Source organism: Rissa tridactyla, chromosome 2, assembly GCF_028500815.1.
Source record: "Rissa tridactyla isolate bRisTri1 chromosome 2, bRisTri1.patW.cur.20221130, whole genome shotgun sequence".
NCBI lineage: Eukaryota > Metazoa > Chordata > Aves > Charadriiformes > Laridae > Rissa > Rissa tridactyla.
The window spans coordinates 123500162-123522533 of NC_071467.1; the positions used below are offsets into that span (position 1 = coordinate 123500162).

A 22372-nucleotide genomic window follows, 5' to 3' on the forward strand; every position below is an offset into this window, starting at 1 on the left:
GCTGCAGGGAGGTGCAATCCGAGACAGAATAAAAAAAGGAAGAGGAAGATCTATCTGGGAGTTTCTCCTTTTGTACACAGAATCCCTAGCTAAATTCTTATGGCTTACTCTTAATATCCAGGGATCTTTTCTATGCATTTTGAAACTTCTGCAAATTATTATTATAGCAAAACTTTGTATTAGCTTCTCTAAGATAGTGTCTCTCTCAAGCACTACAAGACAATCTTTTTTAAAATTCATGCGTGCATGTGAATTTTGCCATTGGTATGGCACTAATCTTTTTATATACAACACTTCTTAAAAAGCTCTTGAACTGAATGCAACAGATATTGTTCAAATCTTCAAGTACAGTATCAATATTAAGTCGTCAGTTCTGTATGTACTTCTCTTTCGACAATCCGGTCCTAACTGCATGTCTTCACTGACAAGAATCTCAGAATGTGCCCAATCCCACAGGTGACTGTATGACACTTCCACTACGTGTTATCTTCAAAGACACACCGAAGATCTGAATCAGCCCAGAATGTATTTGATGAATTTTAAAATGAGTTAAATATAGCTTTGCTTCCTGGCAGAGCTAGGAAGTGCTTGCAAGATTTTATTCCGCTGTTTATAGTAAAATTTACATTTAAAGCACTCTCTCACCTCAATTCTAAACTAACTGGATGGTTTGATATGCCTGTCACAGACATGCATTATGAAATTGCATAGTGGGGTGCAGACTCTGCAGCAATGCTGGAGAAGAGCCTTAGGGAATGAGAACGGCATATTTAAGAATCCCACAGCTAAATTCTGAAGACTTCATTCCAGTAGAAGAAAAAAATTACTTAAATGAAATTGTTTTCTATAGAAAAAAAATCAGTGAGGAACACAGTTGACACAGAACGTACACTTGCAATATAAGTAGCATATTGTGTTGAAAACCATTACAATATTTTTGCTAAAATTCACAGTGTTTTCCTTAACTTGGGCAAAGAGATGGGAGTGTCCCCAGTGTCTGTGTGCTTGTATCAAGCCATGTTTTTCTGCAGCTCCTTTTCCTTGTTCTTCGGAAAAAGAATTGAATTCAATAGGGTTTTTTATGAATGCTAACCCACCAAAGACATTAGGCGAACTATCCCTATTGTACTCAGTACAGTTGGGCTATTCTCCTGCCTTACGGATTAGGAGCTAATGAGAATGCTACAGCAGGGTGTTCCAGAGCAGCTTCCGCTTCATTCATTCTGCTTTGTAATGTTGCCCTCACGTGTTGGAATGGCATCTGCTGTGTAGCATTGTTTTAAATGTCTCAATATTTAACATTAACCTGAAGCACTCATTCTTACAGTTCTGCAAAGACCTACAAAGGTTTTAAATACCTACGCCGTCTAGCTTCACTCAGACAAAAATATATAGATTTCAATTAAAAATGTTAATTTAAAGAATAAAGTGGCCTCATGCAACTTGGACTTCCTGAGTTCTTTCCTGAATTCAGCAGAAGACCAGTGGTCAGACTCTTATAAGATGCAGTTGTCTGCCATTCCTCTACCTTACACACAAATACATATGAGTTTTAATACACAGATATCGAATTATCAAATACACAGATCCCAAATTATTCAACTACCACTCCACTTTTTGCAAAATCCTTTGGCATTGGCTTTTGTAGCACAACAATTGAAACTGCCGGGGATTTAATTGGTGTCTTTGCTGGCTATGCAAGCACTGCTCTTGGCAGTTGCGTAGTTTCTTAGCTCTGTTGTTATTGTTTTTCTCTTGAGGCAGATCCTGATCTTACTTGCCAGACCACTTCACGTTGCTTTCTTCACTGCTACACAACCTCTACGGGAAATTGCTCTGTTGGCTTGAGTGGGACTGGTGGCCCTGGGCAACCCCTGCTCGCCCTGGTCTTTCCAGACGCTCCAACTGCCCCATGCCCTTCCAGTTCAATTTTTTTCATTAATTTTAACTGAATTCAGCCAAGCAGCAGGTGATTTACAGTGCTAGAGATCAAAGCCATCTAGTTACTTGCCAGACTCCCTGAAGAACTGTAGGAATGTGACTTTTCCCCTATATATAACATATTCTGCTCACCTAAATGTCCGCTGTAATAGTGGTTCAACCTTTTGGTTAAATAATTTAGAGTTCTACATTTAAAACAAATGATGTAGGCCAAATTAGTTCCACCAATGGCATAAATGAAGCCACAGTTCTGGCAAAGAATTCGATCGCCATAAAAGTTAGCCGAGCCTCAATCCTACAGAGAAGTATTGCTGCTTAACAACTGACCCTTGACGACACAGCAGCAGACTGGTCTGTATTACGGGTACACACATTGTGTCCTTCTGTGGAATATCCAAACATATTTAATGTATTTATCTTTATGAATTTAAAAACACCCTCGTCGTTTCAGAAAAAAGTAACTGGGTCAACAAATAGACATGTTATCAGGGCTTGGAACGGATTCTCAGGCTCTAGGCTCTCACTTAAGGCTCTCACTGAGGCTTCCGTAAAAAACCTTACAAAACTGTAAGGGACAACTTGGGCTTAATTCTCAGAGATACACAATTGGTCTTGAGTGTCTAAAGTCCTCTCACATCCACAGGGAGTCCCAGCTGAGACCACATGAAGTTGTGAGTCTCTGCCCTGCCTGGATCTGTTTTCACCATGGGAAGCCTAGCACTGAGAAGCTGCTTTAGTTTAGTTTGTTTACTAACATCATAATGAAAAAAAAAGAGGACAGATTAATTTTTGTTATAACTTACATTAACTCAATCAAGTTTGCATATATTTCTTTCCTTTATGGACTACATAATCCTAATTCTCTGATCTCACAGGATAAATACATTAAAGATTACATCGCTAAGGCACAATGTCAGTGTCAATACTTACATCAATGGCTTCAGAGAATGCAAGAGTTGAATTTCTGTCATGAATATTCACAGTTGGTAGCAGAAAGCTTCCTGAACATTGCTTTTCAGTAGCTTCCATACCCAGCACACACTGAGCCCACTGGAGTCTGTGTCTCTCCCTGGGTCCCTCAGACACTTTACCTAGCTATTTTGTAAAACACTGTGCTCTGGATGGGTGGGAGTGAGTGCTGCCCACACTGGGAGGTAGAAAAGAGCTTCAGAAAAAAATTGTGAGATTCAGAAGAAAAGTTAAACATTTTGTATCTACCCTGCTCAGGGCTACCCAGGATGAAGATTCTGCCCTAAGGACATCCCTTAGCTGAGGGACTCCATAGTGATGCAGCTCCATGGGGACCACAGGTCCTGTAGATGCACATAGTCTGTACATGGCTTCCCATCCCCTCAAGAAACTAACGTAACTTGGAAGCAGGCAGATGGCAAACAAAGAAGACATCCGTGTCAGAAGATGATCACTGAGATTTACTTTCTCCATGAACCACACTCACTAAAGTTCTTTATCCACACGTACGTGTGAAAGAGAGACAGCATGACTCACAGGCCCAGCTTAGCAGTACCCAGCTAATTCCGCTAAATATTAGTATTGTAAGCACTGAAATAAGAGAATCTGAAAAATCCAAATCCACTCTTTCTTTGTCATATATTTCCATCAGGATTAAGGATTCTTGAGCTGTAATGTGATCGGTCATTCAACAAAGTATGCGCAAGGCAGAAGAAAACATTGTTCGTTCTTCCACAACTATACAGGCTTTGTGGATCTAAATGCAGAAGCTGCTTATTTCTGACAGTAAAATGAATAGTGTCTCTACAGGAACAGATGATGGATCTGGAGGGTGTAAGGGAGCTTTTTTGGCACTCTGATCCTTCAAAAGCTGACAATTTCTACTACAGAAAGAAAAAAGAGACATTGCTGGTGGCACCATGCTCTTAATTTGTTTGCGAACTATTATTTTCTCATACAGTATACAGAATGCATGTTCTCATCACTGTCGATGTGCGCTATTGTAGTACATTGCATCCTCTACAATGTGTGACTGTTTAATTCAGACTGCACTTATCAGGGCACCAATTTAGCCTACATGCTACATCAAGAATTCCGCTCACACCTTGTCCAATGGGATTTTTGTCTTTACCTTTTTGAAACTGCTTAAGTATGTGAAAAAATATATAGCTAGAAAATGAGAGTAGTGAGACACACTTACACTTCTGCTCTCCTTTCAGATATTAGCCTCCGCGACTACAAAGAGTTAAATGAAATGAGGTAACGAATGAGGAGGTGGATTGAGGGGGCAGAATGAAGCTGTTAGAAGGATCGTGTTTAATTCAGAGAGCACCACCCGCTCTTACAGATCTGCAAACAATAGGGTATCCCAGCCTGGCTCCAGCAAGACTCCTGTTGAGCCTGCAGCAAACACCAAACCCATAAATATGGCAGGCACTGAGAAGAAAAAACAACAAGAGGAAGGCAGTTGCCTGCACCAGGCAGAGTGAAGGAACATGTTGTGGTAGGACAACACATTTCACCCATCAAAGGTGGAGCTGAGTGACTTGCAGGAAATATGCAGGAGCTTTTACATCCAGACTGTAGTACAGGTAATGCCCACTTATCCAGTTGCCCTAGTAAGCCTCTGGCCTGCCCTTCTTGGGCCTAGGTTAATTCAGAGTCAGGCAAGTGCCTAACAGCTGACATACATAGCAAATACCTCTTGCAGAGGCTATTAGTTACCAAGACGGTGCCTGAAAGAGTGAGTGCCTCTTGCAAGACCAAACAATTTCATTTACACCACCAGAAGACTTTGGCCACACACTTTGTTTAAATTCTGAAGGTCATCATTAACAGAAAGCATAAGAAACCACCCTAAAGTACAGTTCTATTTATAGGCCTAGCTGCCTACAAAATAACACAGCTGTGATTAGAAGGGGGCTACTGAATGTATGTTAACTCTCTTGGCCACTATGAGTACTTTGAGATTTTACTGAGTGACAACAGTTGATAACCTGATCAATGCTGAATACGTTTCCTGGTATAAAGAAAAACTGAAAGAATTTACAAAATGAGACATAAAAGTTTGCAAGAGATTTGGAAACCTTGAACAACACTCACTCAGAATTAGCAAGGATGTTAAAGAAGAGGCCTTCTATAAAATGAATGTGCAAACGCTGCTTTCTGGTGTTTTGCTTTGTGTTGTGGTTTAACCCCAGCCAGCAAGTAGGACCACACAACCGCTCGCTCACTCCCCCTCAGTAGGGTAGGGAGAAGAGGTAGAAAAGTGTATGTGGGGGAAACCTCATGGGTTGAGATAAAGACAGTTTAATAGAACAGTAATGGAAGAGGAAAATAATCATCATCATCATCATCATGGTAAAAGAATATACAAAATTAAAGTGATACAAGTTGCTCTCACCACCTGGTGAACTGGTTGCTCAGCCTGTCCCAAGCAGCGATCGTGGATCCCTGCCCTCTGGCCAACCCCCATTTATATACTGAGCATGATGCCTGTGGTATGGAATATTCCTTTAGTCAGCTTGTCCTATCTATGCTCCCTCTCAGCTTCTATGGGAAGCTGAAAAAGTCCTTGACTAATATAAACATTATTTAGCAACAACTGAAACAATACATGCTATCAACATTATTCTCATACTAAATCCTAAACACAGCAGCTACTAGAAAGAAAATTATCCCAGCTGAAACCAGGGCATACGTTTATATAAATGCATATCACTTGCAAGAATTGAAGACTGCTTTCCTTATTTCCTCAATCTCCACGCTCCTGAGAAGGCACAGAGCCTTTTCAAGTCAAGGTGAGAGCCAAATTACAGCATATTCTGGTAAACATTTACACCACAGCAGCCTGATGAAGGGAGATTAAATGGGACATCTTATGTGAGCAAATGCTAACCCATGTGTCTTAAATGAGCATGGATTCAAGAATCTGGTCTTCAGTGACTATTTGTGGTTTCATATCACTGCATGAGCTATAGCACAGTGATAATGACTTAGCTTTTTAGGATTTTCAGGATTATCGCCAAGGTTTGTTTGTGTTTTTTTTAAACCATCTGAGAAGTCTAGACACTGCATCACTAACAGAATTATGTGAAAACATTTGCATTGCTGGAAAACTGAAGGAAATGAGACTGTTGGCTGGATTCATTTTTATCATCTTTTTTTTTTTTTTTCCATGAAGGAAACCTGCCCTCCCACTTTCAAGTCTCTTTCCCTGCAAAGAACAAAAATTGCATCTCTCTTCAATCATTGTGAAGTGGTTATAACTTTAATGAAATATAGAATAAAACTGCTGCTTTTTTGTCCCTGGTTCCACCTTCTCATTTGAAAATACCCTGTTCTCCAATAGAAAAGAACATTGCCTTGCTGTGTCCTCTCATCCCATAGTCTGGCGTGCAGACGTAGGAACTCAGGAAGAGAAAAGGACCATCTAGTTCATCAGCGCCAGTGGCAGTTCAATGAAATACAATATCTAGCCGCCACAGTTTTTACTTTAAACTTCAAATATCTTTCGCTACCCAGAAGCATTCTGATTTTCCACCTCAATCCTGCAATTGTTCAATGGCTGTTATTAATCTTAAGTTTTTCCCAATTAGAGAATGTGAGAATAAAAGATATGGAGTTTTTGCATATATTACAATATTTTTGCTAATAATTATCAGCCTGGCCTAGAATGCAATCACATAATGCTATTTTACCACGCAATTACCATAGCCCTATCAAGAATAGCACTGTCATTCAACAGAATCCCATCACTGGGCCACTGCACTCATTGTTCAGGCAGAGAATAGAAATCTTTACAAGATTTAACCTTCCTTCCCTGCTGCTCAGTTATACAAATGTATTTAGGAACATCAGCTATCACTTCCCTTTCAACCTTCCTAATGAGATGTTACCTAATTCTCTGAACAAGTCAAATGAAGGTAGAGAGAATAATAACTTCAAGAACTGTATTTACAAACTAATCTCCTTTTCTCTTCAGGAGTTGTAAGCATCCTTCACAAATCCCTACCTTTGGAAATCAGAGTAATACAAAGGTATAGAAGAAACAGTACAGATGAGCTAACCCCTCTCCCCCCTGCCTCCAAGCTAACAGGTCTTTTCTTCATTTCTGAAATTCAGGCCTGCTACTAAAGCAGAGAGATCAGGACTAATCAGATAAAGACTACGTAGAGTAAATAAATGTGAGAACAGTCAGATCACCACACACAGCTGTGCACCACGCTCTCACCACGCATACAAAATCCCACGTTCGTAAAAACTGTAGTAAGTGCAAACAGCGCTCCAGGAATGTCTATAGAAACAGATAAATAAAAAACTGGCTCATTCGTTTTTACCACTTTTTAGAGTCTAAAGGCTGGCTTGGTGAAAGCCAGATAGCTTTCAGATATCTCACCAATGTCTGAAAAGGGAGAAAATGGAGGAAAACCCATCAGGATGTGAAAATTAAGTTCCCATTTTGAGCGTGTCTTTCATTAAAGGCAAGTGAAACTCCTTATAGGAATACTTCTTTATAAAAAGTTGTTCGTATTATGTTTATCACTTTATACGTGGCCATGGAACTCGACCTCAGGGTGCCAACAATCACTGTAGTCCATTTCGATGTACCTAGGCCCATGATATTTTCACTAGTTTTCCTTGTGACAATGCCTTGACTGTAGGCAGGGATCCATGGGGGCTCTACAGAAATGTAGACTGATTGTCCATGTATGACTGCAGACAAGAATAGCCGCAAGATCTGAAAACTGCTTTTTTGCATAATTCAAATAATGCCATGTGTCTGATGGATACATTTGCAAGAGAGTAAGACTTCTCCTATGCTTAAAACAAAGCCCAAGACTCTGCTGATTTGTTGTACTTCAGATTCTTAATTCTTCAGTTCTTATCCATTTCTCTACAAAAGGGGCATTTTTATTTTTTCTAACATCCTCTATGTCCCTGTTCTGTGAACACACATTAGGAGATCTCTTGGGGAAGTTTCTGAGCATGGGTTAGTGCATGATTTATTACAGACTGTCCTGTCTGCAGCACCCTATATAAATTCGGGGTATAGTGACTATATCATAACAAAAGAGTATACTGCATGAGTCTTGGTCAGCCAGGGTCGGTAATCACAGGATTCTGTCACATTTATATTCTTCTTTCAGATCCTGTATACTGAAGAATAAAGGGGTGATGCAGCAGAATTATAACTGCTTCTTCTGACATAAAAATTCCCTATGCACCCTCTCAGTTGGAAATTCTGAGGAATTTCCATCTGAATACAATTCTTTCAATTAGTCCCTGATGAATGGCTGCTAGTAAGATGAAGGAAGACTGATCTGTACATTTTAATATTTTCAACATAAGTAAATAAATAAATGTCTCAGTGAAACTCTCAAACATGAGCCCATTAAGCTATTATTAATAACATATCCACTTATATGAACAAATAATTGCTTTCTAGAGGTAAACATGTCTTCTAGAGGCTATTAAATCTCCATGAATTTGAAGAGTCTAAAGAGAAGCAGACTACTCTGTGCAAATGTCCATACTGTATGGATGAATTTGTCGTTAAAACAACAGGAGAGCTGCTTAGACTTGTTAAATAACAGTTGCTCATCAATCATATCCACCTTCCATTTGCTCTTTCAGGCTAGATATCAGAGCAAACAGCTCATGGGCCAACTGTCCAAGAATGAAGCAGATGAAAGCAAGGACAATTACAAGCTAAAAAAAAGAAAAAGGCATAGTAGAAACACATGGAAAATCACCTGAATATTATTTTTTCTCATGATCCTAGAAACAGAAGGAATTTCATCATCTCCTGCATGGAAGTGCAGTCATGCCTGACAGATGTAAGGTAGTGAGATAATAGCATTACACCACCAAAGTACACCTTGGATACTCTTAAGAGGAGCTGGAGCATGGTATTGTTCAGTCCTTTGTTTCTAAAAGACGACTAGAATCCAAAATATTTGGTAAACTGTAATGAAGGATATCATTGGCTTAAAAAGAAAAAAGAAAGAAAAAAGAAAATAAACCATCTCCAAACTTCATAACAAACAGCTGTCCGCAAGTTCCCTGCAATTAGAGATGGAGGAGAACTTGCCAATTCAGTAAGCACAAAATACCTTGCAGACATCGCCTGTGGCTCCTGGGGCTTACACTGGAAGCTAAAAGTGGCACTAGGGATGCCCTAAAAGCTGGCCTTCCTGTGTTGATGGTTTCTCCCTACTTAGGCAGGGGGAAACACATTCCCTCTGGGAAATGCTGGGCCCTTATGCCTAAGGATGCACGGAAAATCAGCCTGCTGTCAGGCATGTGTGGCCAAATGTCCTGCAAAACACGCACTCGGGGCTTCCAGGTTGCTCAAGACAGAGTTGGGGTGGTTGAGCTGGGAGTTTGCAAGCTCCGAGAGCCCCACTTCCATCTGGGTCTCGGTTGAAGCTCTGGGACGTCCTTGCCTCTTCCTGCATGTCCAGGAACCGGCAGTCTTTGACCTGGTGACCAGCTTTTCTTGCAGGACAATCCCACTGAATTGCCTGCCCAAAGCAACATTCCTGGGGTTTTCTGACTTGGTCCCAGGACTAATCTGGTCCTCAGTAAGCAGACCTGTAAGCCGACTCATTAGCAGATCTGGAAGTCTGCCCAAAGCATCGGACATGGTGAGGCTGCTCTGGAACATGAAATCCTGGGAGCGCTTTGCAGCTGCTGCCTGAAAGCTGACATGGAGCAGGACAGCAACTGAGAGGGATGTTTAAACCAGTTGGCAGCTGCAGGATCGTGCGGAGTATATTTTGTATTGGAAACACCGTGAGCCATTGTTTCCGAAAATTAATTTTCGTTTGGAATTTCTGGCTCGAGGGAGAATCCTTCTGTTTTGTTTCGAGTTTTTAAAAGATGAATCAGAATGAAACCAAATTTCATAAGATGAATTTCCCACAAACTGGAAACCATGGATGTTGCTCAGCCAGCTCTTCTATCTGTAGCTTGGGCAGAAGGATCAGCCACGTCCGTATTTGGAAAGGGTGGGGGTAATAGAGAATACTAACCTTTAATGGCTCATGGCAACTTCAATACATTTAAAGTACTATGTTTTAGAATAACGCAGTACAAAATGTTGCTTCTCATTAGCATATGAAGCAGTCTGTTAAAATCTTTAAATATTTTTACATGATCATTACCTTTGCTTACATGGCAGAGCTCTGGAAGGTGGGAATAGTAAGCATTTTTGTGAGGGCTTCCTTTTTCCCACTTTCCACAAACTCTTGAAGTTCTTATGGGAGAAAGGTCCCCTTAAAATTAATGTCAACGCCCTACTGATAGAGTGTGACTGAGTCAGAATATTACAGTCTGCCCCTAAGTATGTTAATTATCAGCTGTGGGAGGATCTCTGAGACACATCAACCACATCAGCTCCAGGGCTGCATAACCAAAGGACAAACCTTGCCTTTCAGCAGGGTGCTGGCTAAGTGGCCTGAACTATATTGCCATGTCATGAGCTTCACTACCATGTAATGAGTTCCTCACAGCATTGAACTCCTAAACTTACTTTGTGGAAAAAATTACACAAAACCTCTCCAGTTTGTTAGTGTTTCATCCAAATAACGAAGCGGGTGGGGGATGAAAGATACCCAAAATTAAAAAAACAGCAAAAGAACAAAATAGAAAATGAAAGAAGGAAAAAAAAATGCCCAATACTTTTTAAAAAAAGAGTCATCCCTCCTTGCTTTAAGTCTTCCTGTTTTGTCATCTATTCATTAATACTCCCCCTAAACTGTCCTAAAAAGACAGTTTTCAAATGTCTCCCATTTTTGACTACTGCATGTTTTTCACACTGTTTCATTGTACTATTTTCTTTACCTTGTGCTAGGATGCTCTATTTTATTAGGAAAATGTGATTAGCACAGCTGATGTGAGGCAACCAAGAACGCTAGGTTGATGATTTAGCTCTGAATCTTACTTTGTACAGGTGAGCAACTTAAGACCTAAGAAACTTGAGGTGTATTAAAAAAAAAAAAAAAAAAAAGGAAAAAAAAAAGCAAGTACCCATTTGCCATAAGTCATTATTCAATATAGCTTTACGGGTGTGCTTAGTACTTGTTTTCCCAGGAATCACATTAGCAGTGCTTGAAGAGGCCACTAAAACAGATGTGTTTTAGTGCTGGCGGAATAGCAGCATTCTAAGGCTGTTCTTTGTATTTGTTCAGTGCTAGCTTTCCAAAGGAGACAGAGCCAGCTCATATACATTCAAATTATATACAATTACCAATCGGTATGGATTTGTGCTTTCACACCCTCTTACAGTTCTGGACAAATGCTGGTGTATGAATTTTAATATTTTTTAGGGCTAATAAAGTCCAGGCAACTGAAAAGCAATTCACTTCAGTGAGGAAAAAAAACCCTCTTAATCAGTCTTGTCCTCACTTTCAGTGTACTGATTGTAAATAGTTTTAGACAGGGCTAAAAAAAGCATAGCAGCAGTCTCAGGTAAACACTTGATAGACGAGTATGCCGTAATGGTTGTTCTTGTTACATTTTTTTCAGGTTAGCACATTCTGTGAAAAATTAAAAGCAAAGCAAGACGTAACAAAAGCTTCCCAACTTCCTCCCCTCCCTCTAATTCTGATAGGAGATGGAATATGAGGAGGATAATCCATGAAGGGAATCAGCATTGGGGAAGACATTAATACATGTACAAACACCCGTATTTCCTCCTTATGAATGCCCTGTATATGGCAGAGCTGTCCAAACAGCACTTAAGGAGCAACAGCAAAATACTTGACAGACAGGCATCATCAGTTATGGCTCAAAATGTTTGCTTGCCAGACAGAAAGGGTGAGGGGAAGGTTTTTTTTTTACTTTTTCTTTTTTTTTTTTTTTTCTGAAAATCCTTTAAGGTAAACTCACTCCATGTCCGCTGGCACACAGCCATTTTTCTATAAGCTCATATTACAATGCTGTATTTCTAATGGATTGGGTACGGTGCTTTTCCATTTCGCTAATGAGAAAAGCTAAAGGCCATTACTTGTTCTGATTAAGATCCCGAGGGAAGAAATGTGATGTGTATATTACCAGGCCATACGTAAAGGAAGTATGTGGCATTTCTAATCAATCAGATGAAGGGTAGCCAGAAAAAGTCTTATCCTGTGACTGCAGAGGAAGAAGATATAGGGGGGAAAGAAACGACAGAAAGTATCTTTAAAAGGTGACTTACGGGAATCAGTTATAATGATATTAGTGTGATCAATGACTACGGCTACTATCTGGGAAGGATGTAATTACCAAAATGAAAACTTTCAAATGGGAAGCCTGATCAAGGGCAGAGGTACTGTCATATTTCTCGGAGCACTGCCAGCTCTCATCCAGGCAATGTATTACCGTGTCCGTCACAAGCACTACCCTACCACCAGGTTGAGCTCTGCCTCCCTGGGGCGGGACCAGACCAAGGGAGCGGGGGGTTGTGAAACTTCGCAGCCAGCTCAAAAAATGTGGCTAAGTCTTGGCCGAAAGGCAAATTCAAGATAAGGAAAAGCAAGGCTGCGAAAAGGGAAAATGGAAAAGTCCCAGTCAGGACTGGCTTTAAGGAAAGTTTTGCAGTGGTGCACACTTAAAAACCATTTCAACTGAAAGAAAGGAAGTGTTGTAGACCAGTGAGCTATTCATCATAAATGAGATCAAACAAAAAGTGGCACCAACAGATGCACTGCTCAATTTGCAGAAGGATACTCTGGAATATCTGATAAGATGTTTCAATATGCAATCTCTACATGTTTAATTCTGATGGCATAGAACTTTTTCAAAACGATACCGGATTGAAATACAAAGTTCAGAGACATTTTTTTCATTCCTTTTTCAATGGCTGCATAGTCGCAGCTCAAAAATGCTACAAGATACATGCTCCAAATGGCAAATGAAATGAGTAGAGCTTGAAGATGGGTGTTCTAAGAGGAGACAAGATCCTTCGAATGTGTCATAATGTGTAGTCAGAGCTGTAGACATACTTTTAATAATATATTAATTTCACAGAATATTATAAATCACTGCTGAGCATTAAAACTGACAAAATTTCTAACATACTACATCCTCTCAAATGGAATTCCCTGTGACAGATTAATGAAATATTACTGTCAGTGATGGTAAAACTGTAACAAGTGATAAGACCAGCAGGAGAGACAGTCTTGTGCACTCTCCCAAATCTGTATTAGGGCATCTGGCTTTCCTCTATGGGACACCACTGCTTCTTTACAGATACTTGGGAATGCTTCAGATATATCCATCTAGGAATAGAAGAAAAGGCCAAAACACTTTCCCCCGTCTGCTTTAAAAGAATAATCAGAAGAAACACCAGGACTGTGAATATGGAAAACATCTTTGACCCTTCCTTTCATCAGAAGGCAATGCTGAGAAAACATGTTCTCTTAAATGGCATTGGTAAAAAGGCATGGATGCCAAATACAGTGTTGGGAAAAAAAATAAAAATCACAGCTGAGAAAGCCCATCTACAGCTATCAAACTGAAATTCAATCATCTTTGGCTTTCCTTAAAGGCATATATTTAAAAAAATTCAGTTTTCAGTGAACTTTTCTGATCCTTCTGCTCCACTCATGCGAAAAGGAACAAATGCTGCACAAATGCAGCTCAGCCTGTACAGGCAAGTAAGCAGGACTGGGAAAACCAGCCCGGCCTCTTCTAAATGCCACAGCCCAGTCAGAGAATTGTTCTTCTCAGGAGGATCTTGCAGAGTATCTATTTCTAGGCTAAGATGTCCTTTCTGGTTCTTTGATGGACTTCTGACTTTGGCACATGGACTGACTGGAAAGCTCAGACATCTTCATTTTGCACTGGCCTCATGGAGCAGCAAAATGTTCCCTTACTGCTTTCCTGTTATACTAAACAAAAAAGATTAAGTGCTGTGCAAACATTTGCAATAGAGAAAGTCCTAACTGCACGACAGATTTTCTCATCCAAGAATATGACAGAGATGACAAAGTGGCCATTTCTCCACCAAACAAATTTATATCAACACCTTTAAAACCATAGGACTTTGCATGATTCACCTTACAAAGAAGGATCACTGCCGACATATGAGCGTTATACTGAACTCCCAAGCCTCACTCCTAAAATACAAATTAGCAGAGGTAACATTTAACAAGTTTAAAACTGACTATTCCTGAAGCTGAATAGGGGAATAAGATTCCTCTCACTTAGTGGCTGATGTCAGGGATGATGAATTTAATCTTAGGATGGAGGGGTGGGTGGTGGTGGGAGTGGTTTGCCAGCCTGTCCATCCCCTAATAGCCTTGAAGGAATTGTAATTGTGAACTGAAACAGCATCTGCTTAACTGTCATCCTAGCCTCAGGAACGGAACTTTTTGCTTGTTGTGAGGGATCATGAGAAAGACTACAGAGAGCGTGAAGATGAAAACAAAGTGAGATTAAAACCATTACATACAACCTCCAAGACACAGCTGTCCATACTGCTAGTGAACTCAAGGAAATAGAGATGCCACAATGTATTCGACATTCATGATGTATTTTGGCATGAGAATTTAGAATATTGAGTTGACGGCAAACTTCCAGCTGACAATCTTTTTCATTATTATTATAGAGAATGGATTATTACAGATTATTTGGTGAGAAGCAAATAGATTTCAATGTTAGGTACCCTGACGAGGTAAGGAGTAAAGCCAAATCTAACCAGAAGTGGTAAAATCTACTCTCTTCTTACTGGGAAGTAGCGGCCAATTAGTTCAGCTGCCGCGACTGGAACATCTTACAGCAGTCCATTGCGCCGAGAGCCTGGGCTTTGCCTCAAATGTCCTGCTTGCAATAGTGGTACAGCTGAGCCATCCTGGGTTTGGAACAGAGCTGCTGTCCATGCTATGAGAACGACTACACTATAAGGAGGTCATTTTCCTCAAAGGAAAATGATGGTCTTGCAATAATTTGCTTATTTATTTCAGTGGTGCTATAACGTTTAATTCATGTTTTTAAAGCACTTTGAGAATACAAAATGCAATATAGGTGCTGCTGTTGTTATTTGTCAGTTGTTTTCTACCTCAGGATATCTCTCAAAAGACCTGTTGTGTTCGGGAAAAACAGCAAGTGCTCTAGACTGCCTGCTGTATCGCTTGTATTTTGGAAAAAAAATATAGAAATGTTAGGGCAGAAATCTGCATGATATGTACAGATGGAGTTAAAATATTTCCCCAGAAACTCCACAGCTACATAAACTGAACCGCCTAAAAAAAGAAGTGCTTCAAACTAACAGTAAGTGTTGCAATTTCATAGTTTGCAATAGGCCTAACTCTGCCTGCAAAGATCTCTACGGAATAATTACAGGCCAGAGACACTAATCCTTTTTTACACTTCTGTGCCAGACTTGTAATTGTGATCATATATTACCATTCCTTGGAACGCACATCCAATAGTGTATGCAATAAAGTAAAAATCCTAATATTAAAAATAAACTCAAGATGATCTTGTGATGCTTAAGCCGTATTTTTCTCTTTTGAAACACAGGAAAATACAATTTTGCTCATGACATTTGTAAAATAATTAATGAAAAGGAAAACTGGATTTACAAGCCTTGAAATGTATTATTCTTTTCTTTGCCTTCTGCTGCAGGTTAATTACTTTAAATTTTTCCATCAATCATTTTTCCAACTCTTTTATATTCAGTTTTCAACAAGGGATAGAAATTTCAGGAAGGTCAGTGGTCTCCTGCTCTCAACAGTTCAGACACAAGCTACACAAATAAAATAAGGAAACCTCCTTATTCAACCACTGTCCATAGATTGAATGGAATGTGTTTCTGTTAACTATTTCCCTATGTCCTGTAACTCATCAAGGAAATTCGAAGTTGTTGTTACTTGTATTATTTTCTAGTTATCAATAAACTTTGTGTAATACAACAATCTTCTAGAAAGTGTAAATGAAAAAATATAACCTTTTTCTTACATCAAAGTAAAAAACCTCAAAATAAAATACAATAAATCAAATCATGGCCATCTTGATGAAGCAGCCACTTATTACCAGAAAACTCAAGTTTCTGGGAAAAGTCCTTTATCTTCATAGGGAGTCAGTCCTACTAATAGCTAGTTAGGAGCACCTGCATCTTAAAAGAAGGGCAACAAAATAGTTTTTGCTAGAAAATTACCTTTGGCTACTAAAGTTCTGAGCACTAATTTGGACACTGTGGATAGACCAGTCAAGATCATCCATGGGAATACCATCACAGCCAAATACTCACTTAAACTCGTTGTTATATTTTTGTCACTCTGATTAGCGCTGTCAAAAACAGTCGTTGAAAAAAGAACGAAATACAGCCCATTTCTGAGCCCGGTGCAGGTGTTTTAGGTGGGAAGGGTTGTCAGAAGAGCAGAATCAGGGTAAACAGTACAGGAGGAAGGGAAGACTCAGATGCCTTAGTGGTTAAAAAAAACCAAAGTCAGTTTGAAAATTGTAATATCTTTGGTTTATGCTGTAAACTCTGCATACACCTGTGGCTGGTAGGTCAGAAAACACAAACAGCACGAAGTTTTTACATCAGTGAAATCAGTTTGCGTCATAGAAATGTTATACTGATTTGAGGGAAATGCCCACAAGATAAACCCACAGCACAGGAAAAGAAGAAATTGCGGCTGGTGAATGCACAATAATTTGGACACTAAGATAATAAACTCTTAAGAAACTGGCTGTTGCTATATTACGACTACTAAAATTAAAAAGGCAAAATTAGAAGCATACAGGTGTGCCTATCACATTTGAAAGCCATAACGAATCCCAAAGGACAGAGCAGCCCTCCACAGGACTGGAAAAGGATGTGCCTCTCTGAGATATGATTGCTCCCTGGACCCACCCCGGTGTGGTGCAGCTCTCATCCGCCACACAGTAGAAATCTGCCGTGTTCAACAGTTCATTTACCTTTCCAGAAAAACAACTCAATTCAGCAAACTCCCAAATTCACTCGATGCAGCTGCTCTCAAACCCCTTGTTACAGTTTAATGAAATGTGCTGACTGAGCTGTTTCATGGTAAATATTAGTTATAGCAGAACTCTCCTCCCAAATTGAGTCTTTTAGGAGCAAGAGGATTCGACAGCGCCGTAGCACTGACACAGAATCGCCCATAACTCACAAATAATAAAATACCATCTGAGGGCACAGAGGTTATTGCCATCAGCAGCTCCCTATGGAATTGTAAATCATTTGAACAAAGCTTACCCTTTTTTGAGAACTGCAGCCTGTATATACAGGATCCCAGTGTCTTACACAGTGTATGAAGACTGTATCTTTAGCTCTTCATTTAACCTTGCTTCACAAATGAGTGAATCCTGAACAAGCTGCTCTTTCTGGATGAAAATAAGAAAGATACCTCAAAAGCACTGGCAATTTGTCTTGGAGGAAGTTTAAACCTCTGGGCTACTAGCTTGCCAAGCATCTGATAGGCCATGTGGATTAACTGTGAAACGCAGTGTGCACTGAAGTTCAGTGGGATATGCTATGGGAAAAGCCAGTGAAATTCAATGGAATACTATTTTGGGGAGCATCTGCAGGGCCAGGCCTTTGCCCAACACGTAAGATATTATTTCTGTCACTGTGCTCAAAACGTGAAAAATACCGAACATCCTTCAAACTAAATTCACTTTCATCTCCACTGTACATGTGTTCAATAATGCGGCAATGTGTCACCTTCAGAAACACTGCGGCATCTATAATCTAGTGTTTCTGTGAAGTCCCAGTGCCCCTGGAAGTGAAGTTTTCCCTATGAGAAAGCACCGTGAATGTAATTCAAAGGTTGCTGCTCAGAGCAGAAACTTTTTGCTTAACAAAATGTACCCATCCCATTGAAAAAAAAACCAAAAATCAAAAGCAAGCAGTATACTTACTAATCCACACAGCACATGTTGAAATGAGTCAGTCTTAACTCTTGGTCCCAAATATTTTTTTTAAGTGAATACTGTGAATGGTCACTTGCAACATATGTTTACTCTTTGACTATGTAAACTTCAGACATTGAAAATAAAATGTTATTTTGATGTACAGCAATTTTCTGGGTCTCGGTACATCATGCTCAGTAAACATTTTAAAAAGTTTTATAATTTCCTGAATTCTCGGTACTGAAATGAAAAAAAAAAAATATTATTACTTGTTTTGAAGTGAAATAACAATGTTTCTTTGCAATGAAAAACAGAGGTTGGAGATGAAAAAAGGTCATTAGACCATTGCTCTGTTTTTGTGTCAATGTCTAAAGTCCCTCCTGTGGATTTTAAGGTGTTTGGCCCAGTTGAGTTCTAGATGTCCCAAACAATGACCTTTCCCTGATCCATTTCAAACACTAGTTTACTTTCAGCTCCTTATTTATTTATAGCGCCGTACATAATACATGGTGCTATATTATTAGCACCATTAAAACTATCTCCGTCTTTCCATGGATGCCCTTCACATACCTACATTGTGTTATAAACTACTGTTGTCTATCACCTTCATGCCCTTTTCTTTCAGCTAAAGTTTATGACATCTGTGATTGAAGTTGGTACAATTCAAGTACTTCACCTTAGACAGAACTGATATTGCGTGACGGACTGCAACAGTGCTTAGCAGAACCAGTCGTTCTTCCATGTAATTTATCACGTTGTTCTTTTCTGTTGAGGATACAGCCCCTTCGAGGATTTGGGACTTCTTGCTGTGCATAAAGCTCAGTCGTCATGCACTTGTAGCACGTGAAGACGTGACCACAGGACTGTTTTATAGCCCTTGGCAGAGAAGAGCTGTGGAAGCACCACCTCTGGGAGACACTTCTTGCCTTTCACATGATCACCATTTGGCAAAACCTCCTGACCTCTCTAAGGTCCTCAAACTTGTCTTGGATTACAGAGGCCCCAGAGACTTTGTCTGCACCACTGATAATTCGGATTCTTTACTTCTCTGGAAAGCCATATTCATCATTTCTCTCAGAATCACCTGAGTCTACTTGAAACACAGGCAGGACAATAAAAACAAGTTTTTCTTCTAATATGGAAAAGAGATACAATCTTGGTTACAAAATTGAAAACGCATTCACAAAAGAGAAACACATCAAGAAAATACGGATGACAGACCTGACATTTAGAGTACTTTTGTTTTCCACCTTTTATTGAGTTTGTCAGGTGTAGGTGTGGCAGGATGTTTCAAACCTAGAATTATTTTCAGCTCTTTTTAACCTCTTATTTTTTCCTCTTTTCTTCTTCCTTGTCTGTTAAATAAAGAGCCTCTTTCAGCTAAATCTTACACAAATCACTAAAACTGACCAAATCAAACTAAACCAACCTGCTTTCCCCAAAACCTGCCCTGTTATTTGTGGCATTAACACCATTTCACAGGAACATGTGTAAACATATACGTTTTTGCTCTTAAAATTCAAAGTTTTTTGGGAATGATCTACTACTAGATAGCAAAATGAGTTCACAATCTTGATTCATATTTAACAGACATATCATAAAATCATAGAATGGGTTTTGTCAGAAGGGACCTTAAAGATCATCTAGTCCCAACCCCTGTGCCATGGGCAGGGACACCTCCCGCTAGACCAGGTTGCTCAATATCTCATCTAAATTTTCCCTTTTTCAGTTTAAAACTGTTACCCCTTGTCCGATCAGTACACCCCCTGATAAAGAGTCCCTCCCCATCTTTCCTGTAGACCCCCTTTAGGTACTGGAAGGCCGCTATAAGGCCTCCCTGGAGTGTTCTCCTCTCCAGGCTGAACAACCCCAACTCTCCCAGTCTGTCTTCACAGGAGAGGTGCTCCAGCCCTCTGACCATCTTTGTGGCCCTCCTCTGGACTCGCTCCAACAGGTCCATGTCCTTCTTATGTTGGGGGCCCCAGAGCTGAACGCAGAACAAAAATTTCTGGGAGTATGATTGAAGGTGAGCCTTTTGGGGGAGGATATGCTGTGGACCACTTGCTATATGTCAGATACTACAAGTTTTACAGCTTTTGGTTTCTATTCACTATTGCAAAATGAGTTCATTTTATATGCAGTGTATGGCTATCACTAAATAACAAACATGCTTTGGAAGAGGTGGCTTTGAACTACATTCCCATTGTCCTTCAATGTATCACCAGGCAGCACTTCTAGAAATCACAACATAGAACTGCAGCAGCCATATGTAAGAACATACTGGAGAAACAAACCTCTAAATATTCTAGTTCACAGATACGTGAAGTCAGCTGCAAATTAATTACATGAATGACATTTGTCTGATGCTGAAAATGAAGTTATATTAGTTACGGCTCTTTTGGCTGATGGCTTTTGCTTTGTTGATCCATCACTGTTGCTTTAAGTTGACGTAACTTTTTATCAGCACAATCAGGGAGTTTGAGCCCTTCTCTGAAAGGGAATCTGGGCTAATGTCACTTTGAGTCAGTAGCTGATACCTCAAAGAGCAGCAAGAAGTCCTCAACAAAAGTACTTGTTCATTTATGGAAGCGTCACATGAAGGTAAAATTTAACACAGAATAAAAGCTACTGACATGCTGGGCTCATATGAAAGGCTGCTTGAACTGAAAATGGAATTCCCTCCATCTGAGTTTATTCTCCTTTTACATCCCCCTTTTCTGCCTAAGGCATGCAGTGGCTTTGAAGGTAGGCACACTTGCCACTGCCAACAAATGGTAGGAAAGTAAAGCTGAGTTCAGAAGAGAAGGGGAAACACTACAGAAATGGGATTTTATAATCTCTATTCATTCAAAAATACCATCTAACCAAAGCTATGGTCAAACATGGAACCCATGCCGAGACAGCTGATTAGAAAGAGCCTCCTCTACACAAGGGCTGATCAGCCTAATTCTCACAAGAGTCACTGGGACTTGAAGATGGTCCAAAAAGGGAAAAAAGCACATCTTTCTTTGTTCACCCCACCAGGTGTTCGGCCTATATACTGTCAAATCAAGACATTTTCCACCCTGCTGTTGCACCTGCAAATGTTTCCTTATAGAAACGCTGAATCTATTTTTTGAAGACTGCTAACCTATTTGTCTCAATAATATTTAGTGGCAGTGAATTCTGCAAATTGATTAAATGCTTCATCAAAAAGTTATTTGTTCCTTGTTGACTGCTTGGAATTTGATGTTTTTCAGTTACACCGAGTGCCCCTTTTTAATCTCAAATTATGTATCGGGCACATTGGAGCTGCCTTTCAAGCAGCTGTTTCAGAAGGTAGGCGCAGGAGGAATTATTTGGTTTTTATAAATCTCGACAGAGCTTATGCTGTTCTTCCCTTTCCAACCGGAATAATTTCTCCTTAAATGGATCTCCTGCCCCAAACAGCTCAATGCCGTTAGTCACTTGCATTTGCCCTGGAGTTTGGCTGAGTAAATGCACAAGGATGATCTTAGTTTCAGCCTGAACTATGCTAATTTCATTTGTAATGGGGTCAGTCCTATATTTTCCACACAAAAAGTAACTGAAACAGTCAGTCAATAAATAAAATAAAAGAACTTCAAGATTAACACCTGATAACATGAAAGGCACAAGACTGCAAAGAAGCTTTGCTCCTGTAACTCTCTGGGGGCCTTGCGACATACAATTAGAATAACAGAGAGTGCTTTTTGTAACAAGGATCTGAACACCAGGGGAATGCGATGATGTTTCAGCTCCATGTAGCTGTAATATGTGCAAATAGAATTGCAGATTAAACAGGAAAAAAACAACCCTATCTAACAAAGCAGTTATTCTGCTGAGGCCGTTAGGTGACATTTTAAACCACTGGTGACCATGGAGTATCCAAAGGAAATAAAAGATAAAAAACTTATAACAAGCTTGTTGTTCCATTGAAGGGTTCTGGAGATATCATCAAGCTCTGCTGGCAACAAAAAGAACTAACAAAGCGAAAGATAAGACTGATGTACCCACATAACAAGCCTGTTATTCCATTGAGAGATTTCTGGTGATATTACAAACCAGGAAAGCTGAGTTAAGGTGGTTTGCAGTTTCAACAGAATCCCACATTATGTCAATGCAGTTCTTCTACCTGACTGCATCTTTAATATAGAGGTATCCGGAACAATGAAACAATTTTTTTTAGGGTTTTTTTTTTTTGAGTTTATTTAAAAAGTGCAATAGAGTGCTTATTTTGTAAGTTGCCCATTGCGTTTCTAAATTAGAAACTGCAAGCAGAATGAACCGTCTGCAAGCGTGAAGAACAATTAAGCAGCACAGTTGAGCTAGCAGTTTTAGTAAAAAATCTGGCTTCTACTCGCTCTCTCATTGGTGTGGGCCTCAGAGGCTTAAGATGAAACAAGCCTATGGTAAGGCAGCTCCGAAAGAGAGGGAGCAAAAGCTGGAGTTACCCCTCTGCCAATGAGGACTAACAAAGGCTGCCTCAATCTGTTGGATGAAACTGGAACCCAAGCGGTGTCTGAAATGGAAGCTAACAGCAGGGAGGGGAGAGAAACCCGGACCGAGAAAGTGCAGAGCAGAAAATTTCGTTCAG

General features: G+C 39.9%; 1 protein-coding gene across 10 annotated transcripts in view; it reads right to left on the bottom strand.

The window, feature by feature from the left end:
- Positions 1 to 22372, bottom strand: part of RBMS3 (RNA binding motif single stranded interacting protein 3) — a 719476-nt gene that overhangs the window by 14510 nt on the left and 682594 nt on the right. The gene's annotated exons all lie outside the window — the stretch shown is intronic.